Source organism: Camelus ferus, chromosome 23 (assembly GCF_009834535.1).
Source record: "Camelus ferus isolate YT-003-E chromosome 23, BCGSAC_Cfer_1.0, whole genome shotgun sequence".
Lineage (NCBI taxonomy): Eukaryota > Metazoa > Chordata > Mammalia > Artiodactyla > Camelidae > Camelus > Camelus ferus.
The window spans coordinates 9,116,984-9,141,832 of record NC_045718.1 but is presented as its reverse complement, the minus strand read 5'-3'; positions in this window follow the sequence as shown (position 1 = coordinate 9,141,832).

Genomic DNA, 24,849 nt, shown 5'->3' with positions numbered 1-24,849 from the left:
TATAATGTTGTAACTCAAGTATACTTCAATAAAAATTTTTTAAAAATTAAAAAATAAAATGACAGCTTTATTGAGAAACACTTGACATTTAAAGTATACAATTTGATAAGATTTGCCATATGTATACACCTGTGAAACCACCATCGAGATCAAGGTAATGAATGTAACCGTCACACCCAGAAGTTAACTGGTGTATCTTTGTAATCCATTCCTCCTGACCCTTATGCACTTTACAAATACATAAGATATATTTGTTTTTTTAAAAGACTCATTTTATTGAGTTATAATTGACATTCAAAAAAGCTATAGCCACTTAATACATACACCTTGATGAGTTTGCAAACAAGAACACACCAATGAAACCATTACCACTGTCAGGCCATAACCGCATCCATCATCTACGGAAGTTTTCTCCCGTTCTCCCTCTCTGTTTTTTTTTTTTTTAATATTGGTTTTCCTTTTGCGGTAAGAGCACATAACGGAAGACCTACACACTTACCAAGTTTTTAACTACAAGATACAGTGTTGGTAACTACAGACCTATGTTCTGTGGCAGATCTCCAGACTTGCTCATTTTCGTTACAGAAATTTTGTATCCTTTGGCCAATACCTCCCACCTACCCCTGCTGCAACCCCTGGTAACTACAATTCTACTTTTTGGCTCCATGCGTTTGACTGTTTTAGCTTCCTTGTAAAGGAGGGATCAAGCAGTGTGTATCTTTCTATGTCTGGCTTATTTTGCTTAACACAATATCCTCCGAGTCCATCCATGTTGTCACGAGTGGCAGGGATTCCTTGTTCCTGAAGGCTGACCAATCCACATATGTGGGATAGACCACGTTTTCTTTATGCATCACTCCACTGATGGACAGTGAGGTCGCTTCCACACCTTGGCTGCTGTGAATGATACTACAGTGGACATGGGAATACAGATATCTCTTCAAAATCCTGACTTCAATGCCTCTGGATACATACAGAAGTGGAATGGTAGTTCCATTTTGCCATCAAGCGCTAGTTCCACCTGCAGGCTCTGAGGGACCACTATGCTTCTCCCGTAGTAGCTGCGGCAGTTCTGCCCCCTCCAGCGTGTGCCAGGTTTCCCTTTCTCCACGAGCTCACCAACACTTAGTAGCCTTTTTCCTTTGATAACCGTCCTAGCAAACCCGAGGTGACATACCCTCGTGACTTTGACTTGCGTTTCCCTGATGTTTAGCGGTGCTGATCATCTTTCACATGCTCAGGGGCCATTTGCATGTCTTTCTTTGGAAAAATGTCTGTTCAGGTCGCTTGCCCATTTTTTAACCAGGTCATTTGTCCCTTTTGCTCTTGAGTTATAGGAGCTCCTTATATATTTTTATATTAACCTCTTATCAGATGTATGGTATACAAATATTTTCTCCCATTCCATACATTCCCTTTTCATTTTGCTGATGGTTTCCTTCACTGTGCAGGTTTTTACTTTGACATAGTCCCATTTGTTTATTTACCCTTATGTTTTCTTCTATGCGTTTTATGATTTTAGGTCTTTTAACCCTTTAATCTATTTTTTAATTAAAGTATAGTCCATTTACAACGTTGGTTGTGTTAATTTCTGGTGTACAGCATAATAGTTCAGTCACACATCTTTAATCTATCTTGAGTTGATTTTTGTATATGGTGTGAGATAAGGGTCCAATTTTATTCTTTGGCTTGTGGATATCTTGTTTTACTACCATCATTTGTTGAAGAGACCATCCTTTCCCCATTGTGTATTCTTGACACCTTGCTGAAAATCAGGAGACCATATATGGGTGAATTTATTTCCAACCTCTCTCTTCTGTACCATTGGTCCATATGTCTGTTTTCATGCTGGTATCATACTACTAATTTTTTATATTTTCATTTATTTATTTGGTACCATATTGCTTTGATTACTGTGGCTTTGTAATATATTTTGAAATCAGGAAATATGACATATCCAGGTTTGTTCTTCTTATTCAAAATGCTTTTGGCTATTTGGGGTCTTTTTGGGGTCCAAATGAGTTTTAGGATTATTTTCTATTTCTATATAAAATAGATAAATAGATAGATCATCATGTGATAGCATTGCTCATATTATCAGTTAATCAAAAATAAATTTTATTTACAAACAACAGGTCACTGCCCACTTGAGATCTCCATCCCTCATTCCTGGGTCCCATGGTCTACACAATCTACCCCACAGTTAAGAGTAAGGTATTTCATGTTTTAACTATCAGAATCCAGTCTACTTCTCCAGCCTCATCTCCCACCACTCTTACTGTAAATCTTATAGTCATAATAGAACATTTAATATTCCATTTCCATGTGCTACATTTCTGTTTCTATCTATTGTTTATGGTTTTTTTTCCAAATAGAAATTAACATCCTTCATATTCCATCTGAAGAAAGAGTTATTTTCCAGGGTGAATTCAAATATTACTTTAATATGAATAAAATTAATAGTTAGAAATTACGGAACTTCTTTACCTGCCAGGCAGGATACATACGATTCTACACCTGATACATTATTTCTGTAAAAAAAAAAAAAGGCATTATTGCCTTCATGAGTGCATTAAGTACATAAGAATGGGTGAATTAAACCCAAAGTCCCAATGTCATGACCAGTGTACAGGTACTTCTGACACCATAGCTTATTCTTATTTCTCTAGAACATTTGGGTTCCCCCCAGACTTTTCCTCAGTATATCCCTCCATAACACCTTCATCTCACTTTCCACAAAAAAATATACTTTATCACTCCTTCGTCTCTGTCCCTCATAAGACTGCATCATAGTTTATGCTGCTGCGTTCATAGTTCTGGTCCCTTTGATAATTGCTTGCAAGAGTGTGTAAATCTTTTAATAGATTATGAAATCAGCGAGGCCATTCTGTTTTTGTTTTTGTTATATTCAGAGCCAAGAATCCCAAAAAGTCACAGAAAATTCTCAGGATATAGTGTGGAATCCTCAAACTTTATGATTCTTGTTTTAATAGATAATTTATGAAGATTTGGGATTTACTGTTATGATATGACAGTATTTATCTTTTTTATTTAGTGAAATTAAAAAATATTCCACAGGGACCAGCAAAATATTAGAAAGGGATATATATTAAAAACATCCAGTGGAAAGCAGGCATAGCATTTTAGTTGAAGCTTCAAAAATGAGGTTTGAAAATTTCTGGAAAGAAATCAAACTCACAGGGGTATGTATGAATAATACAAAACAGATAGCTAATATAATTTGTTTGGAATTCTATTGCAGTGTAAACATATATTATGCGATTTCTCATGTATTTGTTCTGACAGATATGAAATTTATTTCAAACCCTTGAGATAGTTCCATTTTTCAGTCTTTTGTTTCTCCCCTGATCTTCAATAAAATATTATGTTAAAAAATCATACTAGCAAAACGTCGGGTAATGGATATCAGAAACCATTTATCTCAAAGGACACTTTCCTGATAATTACCCTTATACCTTCTAAAAGGCATCTTGCTGCAATTGATCTAGGATTAATCGATTCAAACACCCGGGCAAACTGATGCTCATTCATTTTGGTCAGAGGGAAAATGTGAGCCTGGGTCTAGTCACTGGAGGGTTTTCCTCTCATAAGTCTCCTATTTTTACATTTGAATATAATATCTACTTTCATTTAGGCTCCCTGAATATTAATAAACCTCCGTGTTTAAGGTATGCACAGCAGGGATTTTTAGCAAGTGATGGAGTCAGAGAAATTTGTTGTTTCTTTTCCAGTTAAATCCCTTGCCTTCCAGATTTCCATCTATTCCTCACTTCTCTTTGCAAAAATATACATTTGTATACAGAATTGAAATTGCTGGCATAGTTCAAGCAACATCTTAATTCTCCGAGAAAGTAAAAAACAAAGGCTATGTGCTTTCTTTCAAAATGCAGTCTTCAATAAAGCAGTGTTGCCAGTAAGTTTCACTATATATAATACCGGTGATAGTATTTGATATTGTGTGTCATTTGTGGTAATGGACACGGACCCACAAGTGTGCAGGCATTTGAGTATAGTATTAAATCAGTTGGGGCAAGGAAGTATTCTATGATTATTTAAACATATTCTACATCATATGTGTATATGAGGAATTAAAACAATCAGGGGAATTATGTGAATTTAAAAGACCACAATTTAGAACAATGTGGTTATTTGCACTTATTTTCATCGATTTCCCTCTACAGCTTTTCATACAGAACTCAAATGTCATTGAGAAAGCTACATAATTCCAAACAATGTACACGTAAGGCTTTGCCCTTTTGTGCCATCTATCTACTGTGCCCATGGCTTTTGTTTCAAAAAGTAAAACACATTTACATTGGTTCCACGTCTTTAACGTTAGAGTAAAAGGAAAAGATAGAAGTAAAATCGCTGTCGCCTTGGTGATATAACGGAAACCCTCTTGTTTTCAGTGCAGACAGCAGTTGGCTCTAGTCACAGAGAATCACAGCTCATTAACACAGCAGTGTCACACCAGTGGGATAACTGGTACAAACTGACCCTGATGCAAAATCCAGCTTGGGTCTCTTTGAATGCTACTTGCTTTCTTTTTCCTACAGGGGGTGTGGTTTTAAGCAAGGATGAGGGTGGGGTGGAATGATGGAACAGGACCCAGTGAAAGTCATTTTTTTTTTTTTTTAAGGTATTTGTAGTACCACTGAGTAGCCCCAACCTACAGATTCCATTTGGCTATTTCCTAGTCAAGCAGCGACCCCTAGACCGACACACGGGGGCACCTCTCTGAGGTCCTGTATCAAATGCATCTGGGGCGTCGGTTTAGTTTTGCCACCTGTCCTCTTATACTGTCTCACTCGATGTTCAGAGGATTCCAGGGCGGGTTTCATCCTTTCTCTTACATGTGCAAGAAAAGAGACCCTCAGATGTTAGGCATCATACGCACGAATCACATGGTTAATTGCTTTTGCCGGGACTTCAACCGTATCGTATTGGCCCTAGTTTAATTTTCTCTCCCCCAAATTGTATCTGTTGTGGCAAATTTAGTGTTCGCAGGTAATTTAAAAACATTATCTTCATCCTTAAAGCCACTCTGAAGTTTAATTTTAGAATGTCTGTTTTTCAGATGCAAGCCAGTAGCTGAGATCAATTAAATCATTTACCTGTGCATTAGTGGTGGTCAGAAATTTGTATGTTACTCATGCTGCAAGGTGTACATTGCACTCTTTTTCTGTGGCAAATGTTCATTGGAGAATTAGTTGGAAGCTGCGTAACGCTGTAAGTCAGTCTGAAACTTCTTAATTAAACCTGGTTTGTGAGCAGAACCAATCACACACTTGGGGGATTGATACGTATTTACAGGAACATACGAAATACTGTAATAATGACTAATTTGACATTAACACGTTGAAACTTTGTTTATTACTTCATATGCACCATAAAAAATCATTAAAGCATTAAGGAATCAATATTTAATAAGTAACCAAAAGTCTTAGTTCAAGAATAACTCAATAATTTTTTAGTAAAAATGGATATTTAAAAGCATGTAGCCACAAATGCATTTTTGGGGTTACCAAGTTAATAGCATTAACTTTAAATTATACCCCAAATTGATTAATAGGTTATTTCTAAAATGTGACAGAAGGAGGAAAATGAAAACAAAGAAACCAAAAAAGGAAAGAAAATATAATTAAGGCTAAAATCCTTTCTGACCACTGGTCAGGGCTACTGTTCTTCACTGAGACTGCAGACCTGGGTTTACACCCTTTTAATATTTTTTCCTCCTAACTTCCTGAATTATTCCCTTTGCTCTGTCATTCATATATAGATGTGTAGATGCATATATTATTATCCATATGTGTCTCATATAGTTGTGTGTGTGTGTGTGTGTGTGTCTAAACACTCTCTGTTCCCCAAGTGAGCCATTCTACATTACAGAGGACAGGAAAATAATTCATGACATTGCTAAACTGGCTTTTGAAGTTTTTTCCTGTTGAATCCATTATTATTTCCTTTATCAGACATTCATTTTCTGTTCCCCTGAACCTTCACTGAGTCCATTCATAACTAAATATTCATCTTCAAATACCATGAACCATTGCAAAATCCACGGAAAAGGTCACATCTTTGTAATATGCTTCACAAAATCATGTACCCTGCCCTAATGTAGTCATAACAATTAACTTTTTCCACTAATTTTGTGATAATTTGAGTAATGCCTGGGTCTCTTGCTGGTATAAGATGCGGTGAACTTTTAAGGGGCAATGTCAGCGTTCACAATTTGCCTCCCAGCGCTCAAAATAACGTCCGGAGCACTGCATGTGTTAGTAAATGCTTGTCAAGTGAGAAGCAGGGCTATTTGCTAGTTTCACTGTTTATCTCTTCTTTCTTAAACTTTATAATAAACATTATTATAGAGTTCAATGTTACTTTCATTTTAAATTGCATATATAAAGATGATAATATTTTTAATAATACTTAAAATATAGAACTCTTCATTTGTTCGTAACTCATTTTAAATGATATTTATGCCATATTTTAAATTTCATTCTGGCTTTACTTTTCCAAAAATGACATTCTAGATCTGTAGCCTCTACTGTTAGTCTGGAATTGACAGTCAGTTTTATAAAGCCTAACTTGAAATCTTCGTAATCTAACAAGCTTTCTTCTTGTGTCAGCTATGAAAAAAAGTTTAGAAAAATTAAGTGGTTTGACCTTACAAAAAACATACATACAAAGGGTGCAAAATTATCCAAGTTTTCTATTTGCTTTAAACCGACATTTTATTTTAGATGCATTTAGTACTGTTGGAGTAGTAACCATAATATTGCTAGATGCCAATCTACTTTGAGTGTTAGGATTTGATAGCTCTCGGGCCACCTGACTTCTCTACGCCAGAGCTCTGTGGGTTTATTACGTTGATAATTACAGGTTAGTTTTGTACTTTATTTTCTGTAGTTGATATGACTGTGTGTTGCATTTATAAACAGTACTAATTTGTGTATTCTAGAAATATTTATCAGGCTTCTGCTATGCTGGGTGATGATGGTTCCTGTGATTAAAAAAAAAAACAAACCAGACCTAGAACTGGCCTCCTCAAAATTAAATTCTAGCAAGGATCAACTGTCTACATACACTATTAGTTATTTGTTCACAATTGTTGCAAAAGAAAAATACAGGTTCCTGCGAGATCATTAAATGGGGAAATTGCTGAGTCTCAGAGGTTAGGAAAGTATCCCTTGATCATGGGACTTTTCAGATGAGGTTTTAAAGGATGAGTAGGAAAAAAAAAAAGAAGAATGAGTAAAAAGTGGTGTTGTGTGAGTGAGAACAGAGAGCCTTGTCCAAGCAAAGAGAGTGGTGGTCTAGGCTGAGCGAATTTTCACGTTGGAAGTAAGTGCGGCCATTCTAACAACAAAGAGAGGGTTTTTCAGCTGTTGTCTTAGAGACTGTAAGGAAGGATTTAAAGGATCCCAGTGGAAAAGCAAAGGGAAGTCATGGTAGGTTTCAAGGGGCGAGGGACGTGACCACATTGGCATTTTAGGATGACCCTGTGGATGGAATATTGATTCGAGGAGATTTGTGGGAAGACTGATGATGAGGCTAGATTGCTGGTCCAGGCAGAAGGTGATGCTGACTCGGGTTAGGGTGCTGGTAACAATGTGTCTGCTGGAAGATGACGGAGAATTATTGTGTAAATGGTATTCAAAGTTCTATCACTTCCTAAATTGTATCAGAGGAGAAGTGTTGGCTTTAACCTCCAACGTAGCCAAATCACACTTTTTCTAGGCTGTTGTCATGTGTATGGCATCAAAACAAGTGGGAGCACTGACTTGTTTCTGCTGGGATGTGGGCCAGCTTTGAAGCTAGGTTAAGAATTCCCAAACTTCCTTCACTTGAGAATGAAAATGGTGTTCAAAGAAAAATAATAATCACGACAAAAAATGAAGCCAGATGGCATAACCACTAATCTTCTTCAACGCTGCAGTAATATGGCTCTTGTGTGTGCAGTGTGTGTGGAGGAAAGAAGCCCCTGGTTTTTGTGATTTGTTGGAACTCTTTTGAAATCCAACCTGCAGGATGAAGAGTGTGGAAAGCCTCTGGAGCCGGGGGACTTCGTGCGCTGCAGCGCGGAGACTGCCTGTCAGATGTCTCCACTACAGTGAGAGGCAACACCGGGGCGACAACAGCGCTTGCCGATGTTTCTAATGCCCTGGGACTCGGTGTCTCATGCAAAGCCCTGAGTAATTGGTTTCTAACAGCAGTGCTTTCAGGAAACAAGGCAGTTTTTCAATGCGATGTTTCCTAAAGTTCTAATTAACCATATAATTAATGAAAAGTATGGAGATTATGTTTGAGCACTTTTAAGTTACAGAAATCAATATGCTTGCTAATGGGGCGGGTTTTCTTTCTGTTTAATAGGAATAAATAATTTTTACATTGTCATCCTAAAATTGTTGATATTTTTGCCAGAGACATAATTATTGTTAGTTATTCTAGGTTCCAATAGTTACAGTATATTGGAAGAAGATTGTTTAAACTTACAAGCATGTCGTTACCTTCCCCCTTACATAAGGAATTTGAAATAGGCTCCTATAAGATACACCCAGCGGCATGTGAGCTGGTATGTATGCTCTCTCTATATAACATTTTTATCCATTTTATTATAAGGTGGAAATGTAATTCATGTATCTTCTCTAATCCCATAAATGTATTATTATTCTAGCATGCCACACACACGTTGTCACTTTGTATTGTCATTGTCTTAGTCAGTTTAGACTGCTCCAGCTGAGTCCCATGGACCACGTGGCTTGAACAACAAGCATTTATCCCTCACAGTCCTAGAGGCTGGAAGTTCAAGAGCAAGGCATCAGCTGAGTGGGTGTCTGGCGAGTGCCAGTTTCCTGGGTCACAGATCGCTGTCTTCTCAGTGTCCTCACGTGGCAGAAGGGCAAGGCATCTCCCTGGGGTCTCTTACAAGGGCACGAATCCCGTTCGCGAGCACTTCACTCTTCCGATCTAATCACCTTGCAAAGGTCCTATCTCCAGTGCCATCACACTGGGGACTAGTTTCAACATATGAATCGGGGGTGGACGAAAACATCCAGTCAACATGGATTGTAAGACCAAACATAAAACCTATGGCAACAAAGTCTCCAGACAAAAACAGGAGAAAGTTCTTGTGGCTTTTGATTCACCACTGGATTTCTAGGTATGACAACAAAATAAAATAACATTACCCATAAGATAAAATATTTACAAACTTGACTTTATCAAAGTCAGGGTTAAGAGGATGGAAAAGGAAGGCACAAAGTGGGAAAAATTATTTGCTAGTGACATCACTGATGAAAGACAGATTCAGAATGTCTTGTGAAATCTCAAAACTTAATAAAAGAATAGTCTAGTTTAAGAGATAAGTAAATATTCTGAGGAGATAGTTAGGTTTTTAAATTATCATTAATATTGTCTTTAATGGAGGTACGGGGGGTTGCACCCAGGACCTCATCAAAGCTAAGCAGATGTCCCACCACTGAGCCACACCCTGTCCCCGAGATAGGCAAAATATTTGAAAAGCTACTTTCATACTGAAGGCAAATAAAACTAGGGAGGGATCTTCAACATCTGTATTTATGAGGGAAACACAAATTAAAATCATGAGATACCATTACAAACCTATCAGAAAGGCTAAAATTAAAAAGACTGACACGTGTTGACCAAAGTGTGGATTAGTGGGAACTCCTGCACACGCCTGGCAGAAATGTAAGCTGGTGCCGTCACTTTCAAAGACAGCCTAGATGTTTCTAAAAAAGTTAAACATTTACTTACCTTACAATCCAGTTCTTCTGTAACTAAATTTTACCCAAAGGAAACAAAACCAAGAACTAGGCAAAAATCTTGATAGCAGCTTTAGCTGTAAAAGCCCCAAACAGAAACAGCCCAGAAGTCCACCACCAAGGGAGTGAACAGACTGAGGTACGTCCATACAATGCAGCGCTGCTCAGCAGCATAAGGGAGTGAACTATTAACGAAAACCACGTGGATGCATCTCAGAATAACTGTGTCCAGTACCAGAAGCTAGATTCAAAATACGGTGAGTGATTCATTCACATAAAACTCTAAATAATGCAAATTTACCTTTACTGACAGAAAACAGTTCACTCGTTGCTGGGGTGGGAGGGAGTCGTGATTGGCAACAGAAAGGGTTTATAAAGAGACCAAGGGGAAATTTGGGAGGTGATACATGTGTTCATTATCTTTATTGTGGTGACAAAACTTATTAAACTGCACACTTTAGACATATGCAATTTACTGCCTTTCAAATATACCTCCATAAGGATCTGACAATAAAAAAATAGCCCCAAGTTGCTAGTGGCGACGGAATTGCAGAGCGCAGCTCTAGAAGTTTGGCTTTCCTTTCAGATTCCGCTCTCATCCTCCTAGGATGTTTTACCTTTTATCCAAGCAGGACCTTACAGGGTCACCGTCCCGCTGCCTCCAGAAGCGTCATCTCACACAACGGAACTTCCTAAAATCGTGCTTTTAGCCCATCATTTCAGTTGTCACAACTTCAAGCGTTCTTTTTGTTTACAGATTCTTCGCACAGGATGGAGACTATTACAACCGCAAAAATTCTCAAAACTGTAAGATCCTCTTTTTACAGACGAGGAAATTGAGGTGCAGAGAGACCGTGACTCACCTTATGTTGCGCAGAAAATCAACCGTAAACGCCTTCCTGGGGTCCAAGAGTCTGGGCTCTTTGTTCAAGTTTTGGTTTTGATTGTGTTTCTTCACTAAACAACCCAGTTTCCATTACACCCTCTTCTAGCTCGTCCTCCAGTTCCTCTTGCAAACCCGCCTCTTTCCTACCTGCGCAACCCATGATCCCTGCTCTCAAGCCTTCACCTCTGTCACGGGTGTGCTGTGAATGTCATTGCCATCGTGGTCCTCCTGTGGTTGCCCCGATCGTATTTCATGGACACCCATTGCCTTCTCCAGAAGCCATTGTCTTTTCTCTGCCTGTGCTCAGTTTCTACATTCTGCCCCTGTGTCTTCCTGCAGACCAATGCCAGATAGTACCAGTTTCCCACAGTGATTTGTTCTTCCCTCTGCCATAAGGCTAGGACTGTAGTCAGGTACTCGGGCCTGGCTGTACCTGACTACCCAGCCTCTTCTGTAGTCAATGTGTCTATGTGACCAAGTCCGCTGCATGGAATTGGTGGAAACATGTCACTTCCTTCAAGGAGCCTTCGGATGGTAATAAACCTCTCAACAATCTCTTTTCCCTTCTCTGTCTAGAATCTTCGTGTATCAGCCTAGTTTTGGCCTCGACAATGACGATGATACTCCAGGGGAAAGCAAAGTAATCTGTAAAGTACTCTTGCTCCTAAAAAGACACACGGAACATAGCCGTCCACCTGCTTAAAATACTCGGAGGGTATTTGTGTGTGTGTGTGTGTGTGTTTCCATAAGGTGCTGCCTCATTGGCCATTTGCCTTCCACTGTCTGGCTTTCATTTAATTAATCCAAGGCCTGGAGTTCATCACCACGTGGACCTGGCTCTGTTCTCTGCCTGAACCAATCATTAAGAAGCTTGACCGTAGACTAGTGGTCCCATTTCCTCCAGTGAATGAAGTTAGAAATCAGACTTGCTGCCCTAAGTTGAGGAGGGTCCCAGACAAGCTCGTGCCGGTGAACTCGTCTACTTACTAAGCTCTCCCCTTGCAGAACTCCACAGGGGACCTGCACTGGTGTTCCTGCAGCTCCTCCTTCCAGCTGCGTGTTGTTCGGCCGATGGCTTCACCTCCTTAGGGTGTTGTCCTGTAAAACAAAATAATGCTTGTGGAGACAGGTCGTGAGGATTCCATGGTATTTGTTTAGAAGGATGTTTTGTTTGTTTTTATTTTTTTTTTTTGTTTTTAATTGATGTATATTTGATTTACAATGTTGTGTTAGTTTCTGATGTACAGAATAGTGATTCAGATATATATACACACACACACACACACACACACACACATTTTTTTCTCTTAACTACAATGAGGTATCACCTCACACCAGTCAGAATGGCATCATTAAAAAGTCACAAATGATAAACGCCAGTGTAGAAGGATCATAAACTGACCTTTCCATTGTCTTAGAGTTTTAACTGATGCCCCCATGTTGATGACACCGGGTGTTAAGACTCCCACACACATTCAGAGAAAAGACACTGGACACATCTTGGCAGGACTCTCTAAAAAGTGTCCAAAAGTGTCTTCTGGGCTCCCCAGCCCACCCCCTCCTTCCCGCCTCTAGAGGGGAGACACCTGGAGGGTCATGAAGGAGTGTGACCAAAGTCCGGATTTCTATGCAAACAGCTGTTCCTGCAGTGGGGAGCACTGGGGAGTGGCCCTGCCCTAGCCATAGGAGAGAGGAGACAGAGGCTGATTTCTAGCAGCCAAACCCAAGACCAGTAGAGGGTCTGCACCGTCATGAATCACCTGAGAATGAGAAATCTAAGAAGTATTGACGGGTGTCCCTTAGAGTTTGAAAGGTGAGAGTGGTGCCCAATGCACATAAAAGTGTCAAGACTGAGAAGATAGATGCCCCTGATATCCTGGGTGGGACTGAGGGCTGCAGTGGAAGTTGGTGGCTCTTCCATCAACATCAGTGCAAGAAGAGTGACCCCACGGTCACGGGGGAGAGTGAACTCAAGTTGGGCGAGATTCTTCTGGAAAAGACCCTGCCCTGGGCTAGTCTGAAAGGGCTCTGTGTGTGGACACGATGCTTGTTCTCTGAACGTCATGCTTCACTGCACTTCTTTCTTTCCTTTTACAGCTCCCTGTAGAATAATGAAATTAGAACATCCTCTCATGCCATATACAAAAATAAACTCAAAATGGATTAGAGACCTAAATGTAAGACCAGATACTATAAAACTCCTAAAGGAAAATTCAGGCAGAACACATTTTGATGTAAATTATAGCAATGTCTTTTGGATCCGTCTCCTAAAGTAAAGGAAATAAAAGCAAAAATAAACAAATGGGATCAAATTAAATTGTTATTCCAAAAAAAAGCTTTTTTTTTTTTTTTTGTCATTTAGGGGCTTTGGATACCTTGCAAATCTGCGCCACCCACCTGCCAGAGCTCAGGTGAACCCTGCAGCTATCAAAGGGCCCGAGCTGGTGCTGAACCTGGTGTCTTCCAACCCAGAGGCTCTGGGCTGAGCTGCTGAGTGAAGTCACGTAAGCCCCACTCAAGCCCGCTCTTTCCCTCCCTCTTCCGTGTCCCAGCCTCTGGAAGGTCTTATGCCAGGACAGTGACAAACAATATGAAATACAGAGACAAAGGTGACAGAAGCGGGAAAGTCCTGTCCACTGAAAGTAGCCAATCACTGGTAGAAATAATTGAAGAAACTTAAACGCATACCGTATTCGTAGATCAGAAGACACGGTATTATTAAAATACCAATTCTCCCCAAATTTATACACAGATGCAACACGAGCCCAGGATTTTAAATACAGACTGACAAACTGACTCCAAAAATTCACATGAAAATGCCAGGGACATAGAATAACAAAAACAACTTTGTAAAAAAAAACAAACAACAAAAACCAGAGCTGCCTTTCAAAGACAGCCTGAAGCCACAGTGATTAAGAGCGCGCGGTATCAGTGTCAAGAGAAACTAAGACATCAACTCATTGTGTGCCAAATAAACCTGTAAATAAAAAATGCCAGAAAACATGGATTGGGTTGGATGGGGAAGAAAAACGTTAAGAAAATTCCTCAAGTTCTGCGATACTGAATGAGAAGCAAACTTAACGTTTTCATTAAGGAATGTAATGCTGAGCCTGCATTGACACCCCCCAGATTTCTTTTAAACAGCGTGCTGCGTTTAGGGACGGGTGCCTGGGGTTACTGCTCTTACATTCAAATGTTGGCCCGACTGTTCAAGACATTCGGCTCTACGGTTTCTGAGTCCTTCGTATTAGTAAATAGTTGATAATAACCCCTTCTCCGCAGGGTAGATTTTTGAGAGTGAGTAGCTGACCTGTAATACGTACCGGAGGCCGTCTGGCATGCGTTAGGTGTACAGTACATGTTGGATTTCTCAATGTTTTGTGAATGCTCAAAGACAGGGTCTGTGCTTGTTTCATATTTGTACCCTTTAAAACTAAGATTTTTTTCGCAGAAGTTCAATAAATGTCACCCAATTAAACCACAAATCAAAATAATCAGGATTTAAGATAATTGCAGGAAAAACGATCCAAAAACGTGTGGGAGGAACTCGCAGAATAAGGAGGAATACCAGCGAGAAATGTCAGGTATCATAAAACAAAGACCCTTTGCGGAATCAAGTTTTACTCTTGTAGAGTGGCTAATCAGAAGACTAGAAACTAGGTTTTCATTGAAAACAGGCTTTTTCACTAAAATGTGATAGTTATTTATTTAATTTTTAGAAGTGTAAAGCTGTAATACCACAAAAGAAAGAAAAAAGCCAAACAAAAATAGTGCTGCTGGAGCCAAAAGACCGAAAGTGTATGCTCTAAATTAATAAATTAATAAAGTAATAAATTAGATAAAGCTAAGATTAAATCATGAGGGTAAAAAATTCAACATCACAGGATTGAATAGCCCTATACTGGTGTCCTTGAAGTTTTTGTGGTGGGGGGGGCGGGGGGGGAGGAAATAGAAAACGTAACAGGAGATAATATGATTTCTAATTTCCTTCTTTCTATGTGTTTCTGCTAGAGATGATGAGTCAATTTAACATCGGGTTTAAAACTGGCTTTTGACTCTCTGTCTGCAGGACACTAGCAATTTGTTTCGCGATGTAGAGACTGTAATAAAAACCGTGTCTTCAGGGAAAGGGATTCTGACAGGGTAACTAGGACAGAGCCCACTGCCTAAAATCGAACTGTTCGTTTGCAATCTTATATGTGCCATTTTGACTAACAGAATAGAAAGAAACTCTGAGAAAATTCCCAGCTATATAAAGTGTTGAATTGGGTAAAGTTACCAACTGTGAGAAAAAGAAATGACTTACATTTTGCCTTTGCTGTAATAACCCTCAACTGCACAAAAAAGCAGCTATTCCATTTGGTTAACAAAGATTTTATATTTGGGGGGCTATGAATAAAGTTGAAAATTTGTATGTCTATCTATGCAAAAAGTAATGTGGAAGCCATCCCAATGATTTAAAGCAAATATGATATAAAATTAATGATGCATTTTGGTCTGGGGGTCTGTATTATTACAGCTGGCTCGATTCCCCAGATCCTGTCCAATAATGACCTTTATTTTAAAGATAATAAAATGTATGCAGTTACATCAATGTGAACGTGATATTTGGGACTTAGGGGGAATTTGTATTTGCTAGTGGGAATACCATGTTGATATAAAATTCGTAAGAATAGGTATACACCAATTTCTGTTGTAACTGCCATACTCATTATGTTAGATATGAACATGGTTTAGACGTCAATACAGATGTAGAGAAAAAGACTGATTTATTCACTCACAGATTATACTGATGCTTCTGACTTTTTAACACAGTAATAAAAGCCCAACACCAAGGGCAAGGTCGGTTAGCAGAGTAACTGAGGGCAGGAGTAATGGAAAGATAAGTCATCATGTCAAGTGAAGGACAGTTATCCTGGACTTCACAGTTTGGTGAGTGATAATGATATTTTCCACATAATACTTTCTTGATAATTGCAATATAGTAATTTACTTCGTATCAAAGTTAATCTATTAACATTCTTCCTCTTCTCTGATTTTTCCCTCATAACTTCCTCAGGAACAGAAACCACATTTAGAGTGAAATTTCTCTGTAGCTAATACTTTTAGGTAATGAATCTGAACAAGAAATCATAGAAACTATGGCAAAAAAATGATGAGGACATGAATGTGGAACCATGAAGTATGATTTCAGAGTCTCTTTCCCTATCAGAAAGGAAAAAAAAAAAGAATTTTTCTGATAAACATAATCATAACAAATGTGCAATTTTTCATAAATCTCTCTCTTATGATTTACATAGAGTATCTTTTTAAAATTACTTAGAACATAAATATTGCTATCCTACAAATTAAGTTGTAGTTTATGGGTATAAAATATTGAAATTGATATAGTTAAATGTGACTTCCAACACACTGAAAATAATAAAATTAATTATGACTTTCATGACTAGTGTCATAAAATTATTGTTGCTCTTTCCTCTTTAAGAAAGAAAGATGTGTGATTTGTTATTTACAGCGAGGTACAGATACAGATAATTTCGCTACTGCGCATGTTTAAAGTCAGTCATATGCAATGAATAGATGCCATATATGTATATACACACACACAGTTTGTGTGTATGTATATATGTATGTGTACACACTTAAAAGCATATATAAACTCATGTATATTATGCGTATATCTACCTACACCATATATACCTAAGTACCTGATATACAGAACCTTCGTGTTTCTTCAATCACAATTTTGAGTGGCCACACTGACATAGGTATTCAATTTCAATTGCATTTAGAGTTATTGTCATTCAATTTCTCTCTCATGGGCTTGAGACACAATTTTCTCCAACGATTTTTACTAAAGGGAATGAGGATGCAAAAGAAATGTAATAGGGCCACAACAGTTGCCCCTGGGCAACTTGAGGAAGACGTCCCTTCTAAGATGTAATGTGAAGACAGGATGACATCACAATAGTGGAAAATTCAAACTCTTGAGGAAAATTTGTCTTATTTGTACAATGAGATGGTTAATAACTGCTATCACTCACAAAGTTTTAAAATTAATGTAAAACAGATTGAAATATGGAAGCCCTATGCAAAAATGATTTATTAAAAGGATGTACAACCTATATCCCCAAACTGCCTTTCATCGATGCTTGTGATTCCAGTGGCGGAGACTGAGCTCCCATGTGCAAATTAAGAGAAGAAAAGCACCACCACCCTCAGTGCGAGGCATTGTGTCAGTTCCTAGAGCTCCAGGGATAAAGCTTGGCTCCTGGCTCTCAAGGAGCCAATGTCTAATCAGAGAGATGGAAAAGTAATAAAGTGTGGTAGAATTTTGCAAATAATGCTGCACTGTAGCAGCTTGAGAACATTTCCCCCAGGTCATAGGATACCATCTCCCAGGAGGTGCTACTTGGAATGAATCTTGAGACCTACATTGTTAGCCACAAGCAAAAGAAAATGTCTCATTTTCAGAAAATTAGTTCATTCAGCATGGTTAGAACCTACAGTTCAGGCTGTAGACACTGTGGAAGAAGAACTCGGGGAAGGATGCACAGTGTATCTATCCAGAACGTGAAGGCTGGATACGGAGAGAAGATACATAATATGGACTAGTTTGAAATTTCATTCTGAAGATAATAGGAACCAGCAAAGAATTTTAAGTGAGTATAACAGCACTGGAATCATATTTTTTGCAAATTCACTTACGATGGGTTGTAAAAAGTGGATACTTCTCAGAAATAATTGCTACATGAAGAAAACAATGAAGCACCAACCTGACGCAGTGGTAGAGACCATCAACTCATAGTTACTCCAAATATACGTGCTCCATATTCTCCCTAAACTAAGTAAAATCATATTTTTAAAATGCAACTCTCTAAATCATTCCAATGCAGTATTTCTTCTCTCTTTCCTTCTGAATGGTCATCTTATAAATAAACTTGCCTTTCAGTAGTGGAATCCCTGAGTGCTGCTTAAAATCTTAACGACTGTTAAGACTGAACTAGTCAAAGTATGCAAATACCTGTGAAAACCAGTTATAGGGTGTCAAAGAAATGTCATTCACACACTCTGCCCCACAGTAAATTATGTGCAAGCACAGTTCATTACAACAGTGTTCAATAATTATTTGTAGCATAAATAAGCATCGTTTCCTAGTAAATGTCTTATAAATATTAATTCTAAAACTTTTAAATCTTCACTTTGATAAGCTGATGAACACTATGTTATTTTCATAATAATTCATAAACATTGATAAGGCATAAAACTAAGATAATAAAACACAATGGCTGGTCCAAGGGCAGAGATTACATTGTGAGATTTGTTTTGTAAAAAATTTGTATCTCTCTCCCTTCTGGTGTCTGCACTTTTTCTTCTACCCATTTTCTGTTCCCAGAAGCACATTCTTTTATTTCTGATTTCCTAGCTTCCCAGAGACTATATTTACTTAGAGATGAGCAAAACTCTGCACCTTGCAGCATCCTCGACACCCTTTATGCACTCAAGTTACCTTAATCCAGGTTACAGTTTCTCTCAATCAATAGTCTTGTTGGAAAGTTATTCAAGAAATGGATTCTATCAGAGGACACAACAGATTGTGTTTGAATACATTGCCTACTTACAGGAATCTGCATTTTGACAAAAAGATCAGGAGGCCTTAATCAGAAATATTGAAATTTTAGCTGTTTAAACAAGATTTGGAGAAATGATGGAGGCATTTAGAAAGTGAAGAAAGAGATTTTTTATCTTCTAGGTGTAAAAAATGACCTCAGTTTGTAGAACTGGCTGCGTGTTCATCTCTGGTAATAACATTAATAATGAGAAAGGAAATCTTCTAAGTTTGCTCTAAGAAGATTCAGAACTTTATGTAGTCATTCTAAAATGAATGCTTAAGATAATGGCAGAATAAAAATACAAGACTGGGTACTTTAGAATAGAATTCTGATGGGAAAAAATGTTAATTTAAAAAATTGTGTATGCAAAGGTGAGATTGCTGTTAGAAATTTACACCAACAGAGAGTCTAATTTGTATGATCCATTTTAAGATAAGAAATAATAACGGCTGAACTTTGTCAATAAAGAAAACCTTTACTTGCATTCTCTTGTCTTACTGCCTGTACTTCTGTTCCACTGGAATGATGGCAGTACTTTTGATTTATCACATTTTTAATTGGTCTCCTTGGTGGCATGTTCCATATGTTTATTATTCATTTAGTGGCACTCTCTCTGAATTTGAGACAATACTTGAGAGCTAATGTTTCTACCGTTTTAATCTTTAATACGTGTCTTCTCTTTTCAAAGACAGAGCTAGTACAAACAGTCTCTTTTTATCATTTTCAGAAACTCCTGTCCTTATTTCTTACACTTTTTTGCAGAATTGTTTGGAAACACTTCTCAAATAACAAATAAGTGTAAGATCAACAACACCCTTAACCTGGGAAAGAAAAGTGAGTCATTTGGTTGTTCTCATGCATTTGAAACCATTTTAAGAATGCGCTCTAAATAAAAGGTCTAAACACTTCCTTGAATGTATACCTACACAATTCAATTTATTTTATGTCAAACTTAGTTTTGGGTCAGAACTAACACAACTTAGTGCCAAATAACAATTCAGTTATTCTATTTTTATTGTATTGCAGTCTTTTTGAGTAAAATTAAGTAAAATATATCTTTAGAAATATTGCACCTTTATAGAAGCTCTATGTCTTGCTTCTGATTATCTGGACGTGTAAGCAAAGAATTAGTTGGTATCATCTGTAGCTAACAATATTAAGGGCTTAGACAACGTAAATGTAAACAAAGAAATAATACTGCTACCATTGAGATATTTTAGATAAATGTCTGACAATTTACTTAAAATTAGGTATGTCTTAAAGTAAAGTAGATATTTGACTTTCTAGTTTATATAACTTCAGATACGTCAAGATGGTAGTTGATGTCTTGGTTGGAAGGTACAGAGGATGGTGTACATATGAAAATGTTTAAGATTAAAATTGTATTTGTACCATTCCAAAGACACCAGCTGGTATCCTTAACTGCTAGAGACCATCTTGTCGCGTTTCCAGGTCTCCATGAAACCCAAACAGCATCATTTCCTCAACTCATGCTACTCAGGAATCATTACTGTTACGCTGACCCAAGGTTGAAGAGATGTGCTACACCCTGTTGAGTTCAAACACTGAGGAGGTTTAGATTTGCCTTGCAAAAGGGCTTTTATGCCCACACTCCTCAACACTAATCTCCCTCCATCTTCACAGCCTGTAAAACTGAGACAGATGGGAAGCCCCACACACTCCCAGTCAGCATCTGGCCAGGTACAGTGGAGGAAGGCAAAGTTATTTCTTAAAGACACAGAGCTTAGTATAAAAGGCTGGATAAATAAAATGTGATATATATATGTGGGATGGATACACACACACACATAAGTATATACAATGGAATATTACTAGGCCATAAAAAGAATGAAATAATGCCATTTGCAGCAACTTGGATGGATCTAGAGATTATCATGTTGAGAGAAGTAAGTCAGACAGAGAAAGAGATATCATATGATATCACTTATATGTGGAATCTAAAAATAAATGATACAAATTATATTTACAAACCAAAAAGAGACTCATTGACATAGAAAATAAATGATGGTTACTAAAAGGGAAAGGGCTGGGAGGGATAAATTAGGGGTTGGGGATTAATAGACACACATTATCATATATAAAATAGATAAACAACAAGGACCTACTGTATAGCACAGGGAGCTATATTCAATTTCTTGTAATAACACATACTGGGAAAGAATCTGAAAAGAAAAAATATATATGTATGTATGTGTATAACTGAATCAGTTTCCTGTACACCTGAAACTAACATTGTGAATCAACTACACTTCAATAAAATTTTTTTTAAAAAAGAAAAAAAGATTATGCTTTAAACAAAGGCATAATCATTAGACTAGCACACTTGGTTTGAGAGAAGAAAATGCATTTATAGATCACACTGAACAGAGCAAAAACTATAGAGAACACACTATTCAGGAGCCAAACCAATCTGGAATTACTATTCCAGGCAGATGGGTGCAGAGTTTCACCACATCCCTAGTGGAGAGGAAAAGGAGATTTGTGACTCAAGGTATGTTCAGGCTTTCATTTTATAGTATGAGTTCAATTATCAAGAAAGTGTTTTATCATCTTTCTAAAATTTTAGATAAAAGAATCTGTGTAGATATTGTTACCGGTGAACATTTTGAAAGGTAAACCTCACGTGGTCATTTGCTGTCAAGGCATCTGGAATACAAAGTGCACAAATCCAGGAAATTCACCCCTGCTCGGAGTCCAGATGTGATCATCCGCATTAGCTCGGCCATTTGCTCATGATCTATATGGACAAGTGAAGAAATACTGTGTGAAGTTTTCAGGTTTCCAGGTTGTCCAGCAGTAAAGTTAACTCCCCAATGAAGCTGTGAATTCCTCACTGCTAGACTGCTCAAGCAAAGACAATTAAGTTTTTCCCAGGTATTCCATAGGAGCTTTCTGCATTAAGCAAAAGGGTTCTTCCCCATATTAAGAATCTAGGTCTCTATTATCTAACTTTCTTCCACGTAAATTGGTTGTCTTTTATGCTGTTGTGGCTTTTCTTCCCCTTAAAGGCTTTGTTTTATTCTTTAATCTGCCTCCACAAGCAGTAGAGTGTCCAGGTGAGCAAAGTGGGAGAGGAGGTGGAATTTGCCTCAAAGCGACGCTCCTTCTTAGTAAGAGAGAAAATGAACAACAGTGTTTTGGTTTTCAAAAATTGTCAGAATGAATAGCACCCAAAGTAATAAAATATCTGGGAATAAATCTAACCAAGGAGGTGAAAGAATTATACACAGAAAACTATAAACCATTGATGAAGGAAATGAAAGAAGACTTTAAAAAATGGAAAGATATCCCATGCTCTTGGATTGGAAGAATCAATATCGTTAAAATGGTCACACTGCCCAAGGCAATCTACAGATTTAATGCAATCCCTATCAAATTACCCAGGACATATTTCACAGAACTAGAACAAATCATAATAAAATTTATATGGAACCATCAAAGACCTAGAATTGCCAAAGCATTACAGAAGACAAAGAAAGAGGCTGGAGGAATAACTCTCCCAGACTTCAGATAATACTACAGAGCTACAGTCATCAAGACAGCATGGTATTGGTACCAAAACAGACATATAGACCAATGGAACAGAATAGAGAGCCCAGAAATGAACCCACAAGCTTTTGGTCAACTAATCTTCAACAAAGGAGGCAAGAATATACAATGGAATAAAGACAGTCTCTTCAGCAAATGGTGTTGGGAAAACTGGACAGCAGCATGTAAAACAATGAAGCTAGAACACTCCCTTACACCATATACAAAAATCAACTCAAAATGGATCAAAGACTTAAACATAAGACAAGATACAATAAACCTCCTAGAGGAAAACATAGGCAAAACATTATCTGACATACATTTTAAAAATTTTCTCCTAGAAGAAATAAAAGCAAGAATAAACAAATGGGACCTAATGAAACTTACAAGCTTCTGCACAGCAAAGGAAACCATAAGTAAAACAAAAAGACAACCTACGGAATGGGAGAAAATTTTTGCAAATGAAACCGACAAAGGCTTGATCTCCAGAATATATAAGCAGCTCATACGACTCAATAAGAAAAAAATTAACAACCCAATCCAAAAATGGGCAGAAGACCTAAACAAGCAATTCTTCAAGGAAGACATACAAATGATCAAAAGGCACATGAAAAAAATGCTCAATATCACTAATTATCAGAGAAATGCAAGTCAAAACTACAATGAGGTATCACCTCACACCAGTCAGAATGGTCGTCATTCAAAAATCCACAAATGACAAATGCTGGAGAGGCTATGGAGAAAGGGGAACCCTCCTACACTGCTGGTGGGAATGCAGTTTGGTGCAGCCACTATGGAAAACAGTGTGGAGATTCCTCAAAAGACTAGGAGTAGACTTACCATATGACCCAGGAATCCCACTCCTGGGCTTGTATCCAGAAGGAACCGTACTTCAGGATGACACCTGCACCCCAATGTTCATAGCAGCACTATTTACAATAGCCAAAACATGGAAACAGCCTAAATGTCCATCAACAGGTGACTGGATAGAGAAGATGTGGTATATTTATACAATGGAATACTACTCAGCCATAAAAACCGACAACATAATGCCATTTGCAGCAACATGGATGCTCCTGGAGAATGTCATTCTAAGTGAAGTAAGCCAGAAAGAGAAAGAAAAATACCATATGAGATTGCTTATATGTGGAATCTAAAAAACAAAAACAAAAACAAACAAACAAACAAAAACAAAGCATAAATACAGGACAGAAATAGACTCATAGACAGAGAATACAGACTTGTGGTTGCCAGGGGGGTGGAGGGTGGGAAGGGATAGACTGGGATTTCAAAATTGTAGAATAGATAAACAAGATTACACTGTATAGCACAGGGAAATATACAAAAAATGTTATGATAACTCACAGAGAAAAAAATGTGACAATGAGTGTATATATGTCCATGAATGACTGAAAAATTGTACTGAACACTGGAATTTGACACAACATTGTAAAATGATTATAAATCAATAAAAAATGTTTAAAAAAAACACACACACAATAACCTAGAAGTCAGCAGGGGGTACATGGGGTTAAAAAAAATTGTCAGAATGCTCTGATACTTTTGAGAGTATATGGAAGGATGTAGGTATAAGACCCTCTACTATAATAAATTTGTGAGATAGAAGGTAGATTGAGAGACAGGAAGGAAGGCAGGAATAGAAGAAAACTTGTCCATAGCATGACTGGGCGTGGTTTTGAGGCTTATGGAACTAGACCCAGGAGTTTACTGTCCCTGAAACAGTGACGAAATGATGACTGTAATTTGTAGAGGATCAGAACTATGACCCAGATTGTCATATTAATCAGATTGTCATTCTGCTGAACAAAATTTTTTAAAATGTACTTAATGTTTTTCTTAGTATTTGGCTGATGGACTTGATATTTTGCTATGAAAAATTTCGTGTGCCACATTTCTGACTATTTTAGGAGTGACCTCTCCTTCCTGCTGAATCTGAAAGATGATATGACTTGAATAGAGACTAATATTTATAATTATTTAGGGTGTCACTATGGGACTTTCATTGGTACAATGGAAGATTTTTTATGATGTCATTAAGAGAGAGAAAGTAGCTTTCCCATGTGCTCTGAACTTCTTAGTATGTCCTACAGGCCACCTCGTTTACACGACAAGTCGTTATTAAAGGAGAAAATTAGAAAATGATGTGCCATAGACACAGATATCCTTCCTTCAGGAAGGCAGTAGATTGCGTTGAGATCTGCCATGCCGTGGGGAAGCAGATGAACATTGTCCCTGAACTTATAGTTACGCTCACATTTTATGAGCTTCTTAAAAACTAATTTTAGTGTAAATTATCCCAGAAATAATGCAAAGAAAATTTTTAGAACCATCACAGTTATGTAAAGTAAAACCCTACTACTGAATTAGTAAACTGTTTAAATCTTGGATGTTAATTCTGAAACTGTCGCTCCACAGAATTTCGTAGCATGCCCCAAAAATCTAAGTTGTTGAATAGTCTTCCCCTTCGTATGAAAAATATGTAAACCACAGGGAATGATCTTGAATATGTAACTAATAAAGAAAAATCCAGAAGAAAATTCTCATTGAGTCCTACTGTTCAAAATGGCCAACTGAATATAAATACAGCTATAAGGTATTCTGATAAATGTAATTATAAGGTATTTTGATAAATTAATGTGTCATATTGATTCAAATTCAGACACATTTTTTTAAAAATATGTAAGATAGCAAAGAATATAAAATTCTGAGTGATGAGCTGAATCGGGACTTTGTCACATTGATTCAACCACTCTCATCCGTCAATCAAAATTCCAAAATCAGAGATTACACCTTAAAAATACTCCATCTCTCAGCTTATAATTTCTTTAAATCCTTTCCTGTAAATTAATAACTACTTATAATGCGTTGGGTTCTCCTTATATATCCATTTGTGTTGGTTTTAGTGGCTAACAAAATACAAAGTCAATTAAAAGAACTGATTGATATTTGCGTAGGATAAAGGTACTGTGTACAG